General features: G+C 40.9%; 1 protein-coding gene across 1 annotated transcript in view; it reads right to left on the reverse strand.

The window, feature by feature from the left end:
* VPS53 (VPS53 subunit of GARP complex) overlaps window positions 1-13,864 on the reverse strand; it is a 1,983,995-nt gene that overhangs the window by 895,945 nt on the left and 1,074,186 nt on the right. The gene's annotated exons all lie outside the window — the stretch shown is intronic.

Here is a 13,864-nt window from a genome sequence, read left to right on the forward strand (position 1 = left end):
TTTTATTTACTTACTTATTTATTTGTCATTTGTTTACCAGGAAAGTCTGATTGGGTCATGAGGTACCCATTTTCAGTGGAGGCCTGGGAAGAAAACCTCCAGATACATATGGTTAACAGAATGAAAAACTATGCAGACATAATAGTCATAACATTCAAGCACAACATTTGAAAAACTACACATTAGTTTGCCAGAATAAAAACTCAAAAATCATAAAGTCATAGCATTCACGCATAAATTATATGGAAACCCTGATATCAGGAAGATGCAGCATTATTTACATTTACATAATAGAGGATTATCATAACAATTAATATTCTAGAGATCATGAAATATGGTAACAAATTATATAAAAAGTGAAGGCATACGACAGTACAAGTAGAAAAGTGTAGGGTGTGATAGAGAAGATAGTAGGAATAGATGTGGAAAAGGTATGAATGTAACCTCATGGGAGTATGTGTAGAGGAAGGGCATTCATGGGTAAGTTACTGGTAAACTTTATCCTCCACTGGTCAAATGCATTTTCTTTGTATGTGGGTTTCAATGCCATTTCAATGAAAGTTTTAAGGGCAGAGAAGTTTTAATGCTAAGCCTGTTTTAATTGTGAGACTGTATTGCTTTGTTTAGCAAAAATGCCTGTCAGTGTCTCTGCTATAAAATTTGAAATAAAAGTTTTAAATTAAATCCAAATATCTGTAACTATTGTAGAAGGAAAGCAGAAAACAGTATGCACAGTGAGAGGTTTGAACAGTATTCATTGCAACTGGGGAGAAATGGCCAAGTAACGTGACAGTGGAATGGCTGTGGGGGGAGGTATATAGGGGACCCCGATTCATTATCCTACCTAGGAACCCATTTGACCATGATCTAGCTCTGGATTCAACTTATTATTGTTTCTAATAAATCTCTCAATTTGTACATTGAGAACACATACTAAGCACTGATCTCAACTATCTTTGGTGCTGTGCATAAACCTGGGGCCCTGTATTAGGAGTGGCTTACTCATACAAGTACATATCAGCTTTTTTTCATTGCATTTGTACTTCTCTATCACCCACCTTCCCTTCTTTGTCACTATCCCTTATATTACATGGATTTACTTCATTTCCCCTTTTGTTTCTTTCCACTTATTTACTATTATATGCAGCAGCATCAAGATCTGCACCCATCCTTTAGGTAAGGCCTTTCAGTCTTCCACGAATAGCAGTAGTAGCAGCAGCACCACCACCACAGGCACTGAGATTTGTGTCCTAGCCTGCAACAGTTTCCATTACACCTCTTGATCTACCTGCAATGCATGCTTGACTGTTGTACCCATCAGGAGCAGTACAAGTGGAGGTGGCACCTTTGTTACCCATCGGCAGCTAGCAGACATTATGGAGGGAGATAACAGATAGAAGCTTAGATGTCTGAACTGGTCATATGGAGAACATCCTCCAGTGACTCACTTGAGTTGTGTCCCTGTCCAGCACTGAGACAGGGCCCAACAGTGATTGTACCCAGGGTGTTGAGTCATGTCTCATCGCATCACAGCTGGCAGGGAATATAGCTGTGGAACCCCAACCCATCCCTGGCTCCCCTGCCATCTTTATGTTCCCCTCCTTTTTTTTTTTTTTTTTTTTTTTTTTTTAAGCAAATTTTTATTCAGTAGTTTTCATTACATAAAATGTGTGCAGACTGCACAATCCTTCCCTCATCATTGTCCCCCCACTGTTTGTCTGATGTTTCCCTATTTATTGTGTTCCCCCGCCCTCACTGTATTTCCACACAATGTCAGTCTTTTCTGTTTTCCTCGGCAACCTACGCTCCAAAACCTCTTACAGTCCTCCTTTCTTCTTTAACTTACCTTCTCTTTATGCATGAAAGATGGGCACCTGTTCTGTAAAAAAAAATATTCATCCCACCTCACCACATCCACCATGCTCATTTTTAGGTGTTCTCTTTATGTTCTTGCCTCAGTTTGTTTGCTTCTCTTTTTCATCTATTTCCTACACTCCCACTTCCACCCTTTAATCTGGTCAAAAATAGATAAAAGGATTTCACTCATGCCCATGTAAGGCTTCCACAACACATTATTTTCTGCTCCTATTGTGCAAGATTGGTTGTGAAGAAATTACAGCTGTGTAAGTAAACTTGCCATAACAGTAGATGTTCAAATGACCTTTAGAGCAGTAGTCTTAGCTATATGGGTTTTATCAAGCTAAGGATATAGCAGCCAGCCAACTTCCAAAGCTTCAGGGTACCTTACATGCACTCAAACAGTTAGGCAGCTCAATCTGAGCTTCCAAAAATTACAGGTTTGAGTTGCCAAGACCTGCACAGCTTTCTTGCCAACTGTCAGAAGGAGGTGAAGCTCTGAGAAAAAATAATCAGGAGTAAAAATACACATATATACACAAATCCTGGCATAATCAAAAAAACAAAAAGGGGGGGTGGAGGGAACAGTGATTACATAACTGCACTATGTTCATCATACTGCACACTGCTACAGTAGCCTTAGCTTAATACATTTGGGAGGTGGAAGAGGAATGGTCCAGGATCCACTTGATAACAGTCCCTGAAAAGTCTGATCTCGACCTAGAGAAGGAGTAAAGCTTTGTAAAAGCATTTACAGAAGACCGGGTTGCTCCTTCTAGAATACTGTTAGAATCTAACACTTTCAAAACGCCATCGATAAAGCCAATGACCTGGCAGAGTTGGTCTTGATCCTGCCTGGAATAGTTTTGTTTGGCTGAGAATAACAAAAAGGTAATAGCCTTAGACAACAATTTGGAAATAATCTGTTGTCCTTCTTCTTACCTTCACAAGAAATTAACACCTGATCTCCAGATATGAAAGACTTTGTTCTGTCAAGCTAGTACCAGAGTTGTCTGTGGACATCTAAGATATGGAGTATCCTTTCTCTCTTATTTTTAGGTTCTGAAAAGAAAATGGTGAGATGGATATTTTTGCTTGAAGTAAACCTGGCACACCACTTTTAGCTTGCAGCTCATATGTACTTTTTTGCAGAGATCAAAGCAATCAGTAAAACAGTTTACCATGTTAAGAACCTCAAGTCAGCCAGATGACCTGGTTCAAATGGAACAAGTATTGGCTTCTATTAACACAAAATTATGATAGCAAGGAGAAGCCACCAGTTTTCGTAGAGGTCTCTTACTCTTACTTGACATAAGAATGCCTTAACAGAGGAGGATCCATGGGTAGACATGCTGAAATGGCCAATAAATGAACCTTAACAGAGGAGTAAGAAATGCCAAAATATAGCAACTCTCACAAATATTGTAAAACCAAAGAAGTATTAGACCTGAATGGATGCTGCTTATGTTGTTCACACTAAAAAAACTCTTCTATTTACTAACACATGATTTTCTAGTATCAAGCTTTCTTGCTTGCATTAGTAGCTGCTTCATGTTCTCAGTAAACAGGTGTCTAAAAGAACAGAAGACCCTATCATCCAGGCAGTCAACTGAAGTTGATTAGGGTTGGGGTGCATCAAACTCCCCTGTTCTTGTGTGAATAGATCCATTCTGTAAGGAAACCAATGATAATTGACCCTGGCCATTTCCAAAAGAAGGGAGAACCACATCTGCCTATGTGATGACAGCAGGTACTGCCAGCCATGCCAGAAGAAGGGCAGTAGATGTATGACTTGTGTCAAAACAGCTAGCTGGAATTTTGTAAATAATTATATGTCGTTTGTATGTCAAACTTGATTTGTACAGATGCTTGTGCTGAAAATGTATTTGTAAGGATTGTGTTAAAATGTATCAACAGTACACCCTGCTGGAATGAAAGAAATGTACATGTATTATTGTAACCAAATTAAATGTATATGTTTTAATAGAAGATACCAGGACAGCAAAGGTCAACCAGCTAACTTACTTTAAGAAAAATAAGGTAAATGTAATGAGACTTTAAACCATTAAAATGTCACCCCACAGTGCTGAACAGGACTGGTGATGGTAGGTCTGGAAGCAGCCATTAGCTGTTAACTTTTGTAAAGGGGAGGGGTGCTGCAAATGTTTCTGGCTCCTAGGCACTGCCATAAGAGCTCTAAACGCGTATTGTAGCAGTCTGTTAAAGTCTTGGTTCAAACTTCAAAAGGGGATACTCTGAGAACCTAGAGTAACATGACCAAATGAAGATATTCTGCAAGCCATCTTGGATATTACATTTTACAGGGAGTACTCCGTTTTGGGGAACTTGACTGGAAAGACTGCTCACATATTTCATTGTGCCTTGTTCTATCAAGTAAGTTATTAGGAAATAGTAATTCACCTAGATTCAGTCAGGAATATAGTGAAGCTTAGTTTAGATATTGTTTTTCTTTATTTGTCTGAGCCTGTCAATCAATGTTGTTTTCAATATCTCCTATGATTTGAACTCTGTGGTATACCGTAAATATATATTTAGTATGTTCTTGTTATTAAATATATTTACAACTTTTATTGTGGCTGGTCCTTGTAGAAAGTATTTAACCTTTGAGAGTGCTCATATTTATTTGGTGACACTGTGTGGGACACTCCAGAAGGCCTAGCTATCTTGGTCAACTACTACCATCTGTATTAGTATTAATATTACACAGTATAGTTGGACACCCTTTGTTAAGGCCTTAGAGTAGTTGATTGTGAAGTGTCTGGTGGCACTAACTACCTTATACTCTGGGCAGAAGGGGGCACAGCAGATAAATCTGTGCCAGCCTTTCCCAGATGTGTGTGTGTGTGTGTGTGTGTGTGTGTGTGTGTGTGTGTGTGTGTGTGTGTGAAAAATGAAATGTTTCAGTGTGTGCGCATCATCTACATGGGCAGGGACACAAACCACTGGGTTTACAGTTATGGTACTAGAGGACTTGGCTGAGGACCTAACCCTACACCTGTACCAGTGGAGAGTCTTATTGGGGACCTGGAGGGAGACAGATATAGAAAAATCCAGACCCTGTGTTGAGTGTGTTCCCTTTGTGCTTTTAAGGAAATGCACATCCCTCTCCAGTAGCAGTAATGAGGATTTCAGGCTCCTTGATTACTGGTCCAGCATGGGGATGTCACATATTGGTTGGCAGTGGTGGGGCCATCACTTGTTACATATCGGTAGGCAATGGTGGGACCATCACTCGTCACATATCTGTTGGCAGTGGTGTGAATATTAATCAAACTCCCGTAGCCTGTAAGCAGTTGCCATTAAAAAGGTACACTCTCAAGCAACCACAAAGTAGGCACTCAGAGTTTCATATCACAACAGTTTTATTTATTTACTTTTTGTTGGCTTAGTTAGTCAAGGAGAGTAGGCAAAGATGTCAGCAGAGGATTATGGAACCAGCTGACTGATGTGCCAAGCCAAAGGATTGCTGCTTGCCAACCTGGCTAAAGGGTAAATGATTGGAGCCTTAATCACAGCTGCAGCATAGACCAGCAACCAGGAAGACAACCAGTCTTGCATTGGGAATGTACAACTCTCAGAAAGAGGACAATTCAACTTTTCCTCAGAGGACTTAAAAATCTGTCTGAAGTTAGAGACTTGAACTAGAAGCCAAACGTTTGGAACTAGAATCATCAGAAAGACTGCGGTGTTTGGAGGGCAAAGAAAAGGAGAAGCACCGTCAACATGAGAGGGAGATGCTGACTCTTCGCCAGGGTCATGGAGGTAATGAGGAAGGGAATAACCAAACCCCCAGAAGCAATAACGGTCAGTAAATTGCTGCCACAATTTACAGAGGGTGATCATTTTTATAGTTTTATTCATATATCCGAAGGGTATGTAAATAGTTTAATGTTGACCAAGGGCTCTGTGTATGGTTCCCGACCTCCTTACTCCATGGTAAAGCTGTAACTGCTGTTTCTAAACTGTATGATACTGACTGTTTAAACTATGCTATGTTAAACAACGTTTATTGTAATGTTTTAACTTAACACCTGAAACTTACAGAAAAAGTTTTGTGAGCAAAGAAGCAAGGCAGATGAAAGTGCATGTGATTATATTGCAGAACTAAGCACTTATTTTCATAGGTGGGTGTGTGACAAAGGGTAATACTGCCAGCTGAAATTTTGGAAGTGGTTATGTGTCATTTGTGAATGCCAACATGTTTCACGTAAGATGCTTTTGCTACAACTGTGTTAAAACTGTATGTTATGTACTGAGGTAAAATGTAACCACAGCATGCCCTGCTGGCTTAGAACAGAAATGTATATAAACTGTTGTAATTGTGTAAACGTATATGTTTCAACACTGGGAACTAGAACACAGAGGGTTAATTTGCAAAACTTTAAGAAAATATTTGAAATTAAATTGTTTTACAGTTGTGCTATATAAGTTATCTTCCAGTTTCAGTCAACAGGAGACAGGATGTCTACACTAGGGGACTCTGTGTCATTTTGTAAGTGTTTTATTGTTTTATGAATTCTAGCAGTTGCAAACATCTGAAGGCTATGTATTTTCACAGACAGATGTTAAATGTAGGCAGTTTCTGACAATGACGGTTTAGCTTGGGAACTAAAGTCAGGTGACAGTGATGTCATCCAAGTTAACTCAGCAGTAATATTTGATATTAATGCAAGAACTCTCTGACAGAGCGAGAGAGAGTGGGCATGTTTTATCGGTCTTTGACTTGACAACAACATCAGCTAGAAGTTTCATTCACCACACTTGCCTTGCTGTAAGTAAAGTTTTTAGGGCATAGTAACTCTCTCAGATTCAGATAGGAATACAGTAAAGTATAGCTTAGATATTTTCTTTATTCATTTGAGACTGTCCTGCAATATTGTTTTAAATATTTCCTCTGATTATGAAATCTGATGTAACTTATTACTTGCTGACTATTGTCTTGTTCTTTTATGTATTATTAAATATATTTAAACCTTTCAAATGTGGCTGGTCTATTTAGAGATATTTAAGCTCTTAGAGTACTTGCATATCTGTTTGGTGACACTGTACAGGCCACTCCTAAGCAGCCTTGCTCTTGGTCAAACTACTATTTGGATTAATAGTAACATTGCACAGTAGGACTGGGCACCCTTTGTTAAAGTAGCTGATAGAGTGGCTGGTGGCAGCTGGAACTACCTTATAGTCTGGGCAGAAGGGGGCATAGCTAGCAAACCTGTGCCAGCCATTCCCAGGAGTGTGTGTTTTTTGTATATAAATCAAATCTCAAGGAGTGTGTGTGTGTCAGCTACTTGGGCAGGGACACAAAGCACTGGTTAAACAGAGAGGGTACTGGAGAGCTTGGTTTGGCCACTCAGCTGAGATCTCAACCCAATAGCTGTGCCAGTGGGGAGTCTTATTGGGAATCTGAAGAAAGAGGGAGAAACCACCCCCAGACTGACTGTGATCTCTTTGTGCTCTTAAAGGAAATTGCACTTTACTGTGTGTGTAGTTGTCATCCTCCCAGTGTATACCTTCCCCACTGTTGCCAGTGGTGAGGACTGAGACTCCTTGATTACTAGCCTAGTGTAGGGGTGCCACATATTAATTTGTTGGCAGTGGTGAGATAGCCACATAACGTATTAACTGGCTTGTAGTGCTGTGGATAATGAATTCCTGTAGCCTGTAAACAGTGGTCATTAAGGAAGGCGTTTGTATTCTCAGTCAGCCACATAGTTAGCATTCAGAGTTTCATATCACAATTTTTTTTTTGTTAGCTTAGTCAGTCAGGGAAAGCAGGCAAACATATCAGCAGAGAGGTATGGCAAGCTGACAAGGAGCCAGATGGCTAAGATGTGCCAGGCTAAAGTCTGGTGCATGCTTACCTGACTAAAGCAGAAATGACTGCAGCCTTGGGCACAGCTGCATCACAGACCAGCAATCAGGAGGACAACCAGGTTAGCTTTGGAGATGTACAAGTCTCAGAAAATGGAGAGTTCAACCTTTCCACAAAGGACTTAAAAATCCATATGGAATTAAAGAGACTTGAACTGGAGGCCAAACATTTGGAAACAGAATCAGCCAAGAGACTGTGGCAGGAGAAACAAATGGAATTATAAAGAAGCAGATAGACTGAGACATCTGGAAGCCGAAGAGAATGAGAGGCAGAAGCAACATGAAATGGAAATGCTGACTCTTCACCAGGGTCATGGAGGCAATGGGGAAGGGAGTAACCGAACCCCAGAAGCACAAAGATCAGCATATTTCTTCCACAATTTATAGAGGCGGATAATTTTGACAGTTTCATTCATATGTTTGAAAGCGTATGTAAACAGTATAATCTTGACCAAGGGCTCTGGGTACGGTTCCTGACAGCCTTTCTCCATGGTAAAGCTGTAACTGCTATTTCTAAATTGTCTGATACTGACTGATTAGATTATAATATTGTTAACAATTCTTTTACAATATTTTAAGTTAACGCCTGAAGTTTATAGGAAAATGTTTCGTAAGCATAGATGCAAGGCAGATAAAAAGTGTGTATGAATATATTGCTGAACTAAGCATTTATTTTCATAGGTAGATGAGTGGATGTCAGGTCACCAGTTTTGAAGGGCTGGCAGACCTTTTGGTGAGGGAACAAGCCCTTAACACTTTGTCTTAGGACATGAAAATCTGGTTAGGTGATAGGCAATGCAACACTGCAGATGAGTTGGGGAAAAAGGGAGACCTATACACCTATCAAGCAGGGCATCACTGCACAGGAAAGTGATACCCGTGCTACTCATGGGTCTAAGGGATCTCACGGTGGGCTGCTTAGACCGCCCCAACAGAGTACGCCAGTAACAGAGGAAGCCACAAGTCCAGGTACATGTCCAGGACCAAGATTTAAATGTTTTAAATACAACCAGTGGGGGTATGTAGCATACAGATGTCAACGGAGGCGAGGTGAGGAACAAAAGGTGGGAGAGCCAGTAAGTGTGAATGACTGGACGCCAGCAGTAAGTTGTCTCGAGACAAGAAGGGTACCAAACTACCACAAGAGGTTTTATCCTATCTTAGTAAATGGGAAAAAAGGTCATTGCTAAGACAGACACTGCCTCTGACCTAACCATTGTGAAGCCTGCAATGGTTACAGAGGTGCACTACTTGCTTGGGCAGTCTACTCCAGTCACAGTTTTAGGCGAGACCCCATTCCAAATACCTTTGGTTATGGTTCACCTTGACTGGGAGGGTGGAAAAGGAAGCCAACAAGTATGCGTTTTTGAGGATAGCCCTGCAGATATCATGATAGGGAATGATTTTGATAATGCAGTATCTTACGTGCATGCAGTGACATGCAGTCAGGCTTGGAGACAAGCATGTGGGTCTGGTAGCCTGGTGGAGACCCAGACAGACCACAGACTTTAAGCCAGGACTGGTGTGGTGGTTATTTCAGAGAGGGAGCTACCCTGTAGCAATGAGACTGAAGATCAGCCACAGCTGCGTGTGGGCACTGATATTCCCTTGGACAGAGTAAAGGCAAGGGCAGAGGTGAGTAGTAGTACCTAGGCTGGCAGTGAGGCATGACTGTCAGAGCATGCCAGACTTCCTGTGGAAAGGGAGCTGAGATGGGTTACAAAGAGAAAGTTGAAACAGGCTCAGTTCTCAGACCCTGAGAAAGGTAGCTACTGAGGCACCTGATTGTCTAGGAAAAGGAGAATCGGTATATTGGGACAAAGGGTGGAACCCTGAGGGAGGGCTAGAGGATGAGAGAATACAGCAGTTGGTAGTGCCCAGAGCCTACCATCTTGCACTTCTAGCCATAGCCCATGATATTCCCTTTGCAGGTCATATGGGTATAAAATGTGCAAAGAGATGTATTATGCAGAACTTTTATTGGGGTCGGATTTCCAGAGATATAACAGGGTACTGCAGGACCTGTGAGCAGTGCCAAAAGGTAGGCAAGGCAGGAGACAAGGTGAATGCTCCTTTGCTGCCTTTGCCTGTGATTGAGGAGCCGTTTTAAAGGGTAGCTATGGATATTGTGGGGCCTCTGAGTTCCCCAAGTTCCACAGGGAAAAAGTATATCCTAGTAGTAGTAGATTATGCTACCAAATACCCTGAGGCAGTGCGCCTCTGTCCTCCATTGCAGCAGAAAAGGTGGCAAGCAACTTGTTACAGATTTTCCACAGTGTAGGTTTACCAAAAGAAATACTGACTGACAGAGGTGTCAGTTTTATGTCAGATCTGCTGGCTTGTCTGCGGAAGCACTGAAGGGTGAAGCACCTAAAGACCACCCCCTACCATCTACTGTGCAGAGGTTAAACTCTATATTCAAGTCAATGCTACGGGCATTTGTAGAGCAGTTCAAGAGGGAGTGGGACAAAAAGTTGCCCACATCTGTTATTTGCTTACAGAGAGGTTCCCCAGGAATCCACAGTTTTTTCACCCATTGAGTTGTTATACAGGCACAGGGTGAGGGGACCTCTAGATCTGATTTGTGATGAGTGGAGTGGGAGGATGAGTGTGAATCCCACAAGAAGTCTGTTGTGGCATATGTTCTAAACCTCAGGACAAGGCTCAGGGAACTCATGGGATTGGCTCAGGAGAACCTTGCAGAATCCCAACAGCAAAAAAAGTTCTGGAATGACAGGAATGCTCAAGCTACAGAGTATGCTATAAGGCAGTAGGGTAATGGTTTTCATTCCTGTCAGACACAAGCAGCTACAGGCAGCTTGGGAGGGACCCTTCAAGGTGGCAAGGAAGGTCAGTGATGTTAGCTACATGAACTGCCAGGCAGGGGCATACATTGCACCATGTTAACGTGATGGAACCTTACCATGATAGACAGGCCCATGTGCTGAATATCTGCAATACAAGGCAGGAAGAGTCTGAGGGGGTCTAAGGCTACAGGGATCCAGCCAGCCAAATCCCAAATGACTATGGTGGAGCCTACGATTGCATGTGATGGGACAGTACAGTACTGCATTAAGGTCAGCAATGGCAAGGCAGCTGGAATCTCAAGACAGGGAATGGGGTAAGGTATTCCCAAATAGCCTCACCCTCTCAAGCAACGTTTCGCAAAGGTCACTTAAAAAACTAGCTTGAGGTTTTTGGTGGGGGGGGGGTGACAAAGGGAAATGCTGCCAGCCCAGATATCTGGAATTTTGTAAATAATTCTATGTCATTTGTGAATATTAATATGATTTATATAGATGTGTGACAGAAGGAGATACTGGCAGCCCAGCTATCAGGAATTTTTTTGTGAATGCCAACATGCTTCATGTAAGATGCATATGCTACAACTGTGTTAGAATTGTATGTTATGCACTGAGGTAAAATATAACCACAGCATGCCCTACTGACTTAGATCAGAAATGTATATAAACTACTGTAATTTTGTAAATGTATATATTTTAACAGGGGAACTAGAACATAGAGGGTTAACTTGCAAAACTTCAACAGAATAGTTGAAATTAAATTGTTTTACAATTGTGCCATTAAAGTTATCTTTCAGTTTCAGTCAACAGGAGACAGGATGTCTACACTAGTTGACTCTCTGTGTTGTTTTGTAAGTTTTTTTGTTTTATGTCCTCTAGCAGTTGCAAACATCTGAAGGCTATGTATGTATTTTCACAGACAGATGTTAAATGTGGCTATTTTCTGACAATGGCGGTTTAGCTTGGGAACTAATGTCAGGTAACAAAAAGTGATGTAATCCAAGCTAACCCAGCAGTAATATTTGATATTAATTTAAGAACTCTGAGAGAGCTAGTGGGCATGTTTTATCTATCTTTGACATGACAATAACATCAGCTAGAAGTTTCATTCACCACACGTGCCTTGCTTTTTGGCAGACAGCAGGCAGTCCTTTGGAAAAATAACTTATCTACCCTTCTACCCATCACACTTGGAGTTCCCCAAGGATCCATCTTAGGACCCCCCTCCTATTCTCCTTATTCATTAATGACTTGCACAAGGTAGTACCCACAAGCAACCTGCATTCAGTATGCTGACGACTCGACCCTAATATGTTCTTCCACATCCCCTGAAGAGCTATTGGCCTTACCCCCAAAATACTTTTAATGCAACTTGAAAACTGCCTCCTCCTCTATCGCTGTCTTATACTAAATCCCAAAACAAAATAAACTGCTGCTGTTCTCTCCATCTCGCAGGTCCTCCACTCTAACCTTCTCTACTAAATCATAGGATGGTATTATTTCATCAGATCCTTCTACTAAACTCCTAAGAGTAATAGTTGATGACAACCTGAGGTTTGACCTGAAAAAACTTGGCGCTCTATACAGGATCAAACCCTCCTTAACTCCCCTAGCCAGAACTACACTTGCTCGCACACATCCACTCTCTACACTTCTCTATGCCTCTCCCCTATTCACAAATTTGAGTAAAACTGACCTGAACAAGTACATGGTCTGCTATAATCATATTGCCAAATTTGCAACTGCCTCTGCCCATAGAACTCACCACTGCCTTCACCTAAAACTACTAGGATGGCTTGAACTACCTAATCTACTCCTGGTCAACCAACTAGTTATTGCCCACAAGATCCTTTACCAGCCAGAATACACACCTGATCTTAAAAGTCTCATCACCCCCTACCAGAACCTCAAAACTCTCAGATCCTCCAACAAAATGTTAGCTCTCACACTTAAGGCTAAAAACTCTGCCGGGGAAACTCTGTTTACCAACTCTGTTGACAAAAAATGAAATTCTCTTCCTGCAGACCTAACCTCAGAACCCTCTTCAGCCCTATTCAAAAAGAATCTTATTCAATACCTGAAAAAACACTGGCTATGTCCTTGCCCCACCCCTGACTCATTTCTAGCCCTTTCTACGGTGTACCCTTAGAGGTCTCCCTGGCCGTTCTCATTAGGGTCTAGCCAAATAAATCTGAACCAACCGACTGAACAAGTAAGGACTAGTTCCTCTCCTTGTATGTAAAATTGCAAAGATCCAATACTTGATATATAAAATAATAGGAATTGTTTAAATTGTTTTAAGTGCTTAAACTGAAACCTGGAAGTGAATTTTATATATATATATATATATATATATATATATATATATATATATATATATATATATATATATATATATATATATATATACATATATATATATATATATATATATATATATATATATATATATATATATATATATATTTGAAAAGTTTTCATCTTGAGTTGTCTCGAGATTGATAATATGTAATATGTAAATTTGCACCAGTCTTTTCCATTGCAACTTGCACTATCTTGTACTTGTCTGTCTTGTGTTCATCTGTACGGAGCTTTTCTCCCCGGGCCTCCGCTGAAAATGGACATATATCCAGTCAGACTATCTCAGTCAACAAACGTAAAACAAATAAATAAATACATTTTAAATTAACTAGGAAAAAAAAGTTCTTCTTTTAAAAGTACAGCTAAGAGAACTTATCTGCTCAGCAAAGTAACAGCCCAAGCAAACTGGTCTTTGAAAGCCCACAGAGGCATGGTCTTCATCATGGGAGGAAAGCTTTGAAGAGCTTAGAGCTCAAACCTTTGATTTTAGGCAGCTCAACTCGAGGTGCCTAATGGTTTGAGTGTTTAGAAGGTGCCCCAAAGCTTTAGAATCTGGCTGGCTGCTATATCATAGGCAGGATATTATCCACAGAGCTTAGGCTACTGCAGCAGTGATCAATATGATGAACATCACAGTCCATGCTCACAAACAACTGACAAGTACTGTTGCTGCATGTCGTACTGCAAGGACCTTGCCTGCCATATTTCATATGTCCAAGTATTACATACGACTACTATCATATTCTACTTATATTGGCCTTTTCCAGCCCTTAGTGCACAAATGAGCTGAGCTTTGCTGTACAACAGATGAAAAACACAAAAAGTACAGTTGTGCACACTTACCATAAATGTAGATGTTCGAGTATATTAACTGTTGCAGTCATCACACTTGGGTTATCCTGCCAGGGGTAGCCCTCAGTCGGCCTGAATACCAGAGGCTTAGCATTTCT

Source organism: Protopterus annectens, chromosome 13.part0 (assembly GCF_019279795.1).
Source record: "Protopterus annectens isolate FY-2018-M chromosome 13.part0, PAN1.0, whole genome shotgun sequence".
Taxonomy (NCBI): Eukaryota; Metazoa; Chordata; order Ceratodontiformes; family Protopteridae; genus Protopterus; species Protopterus annectens.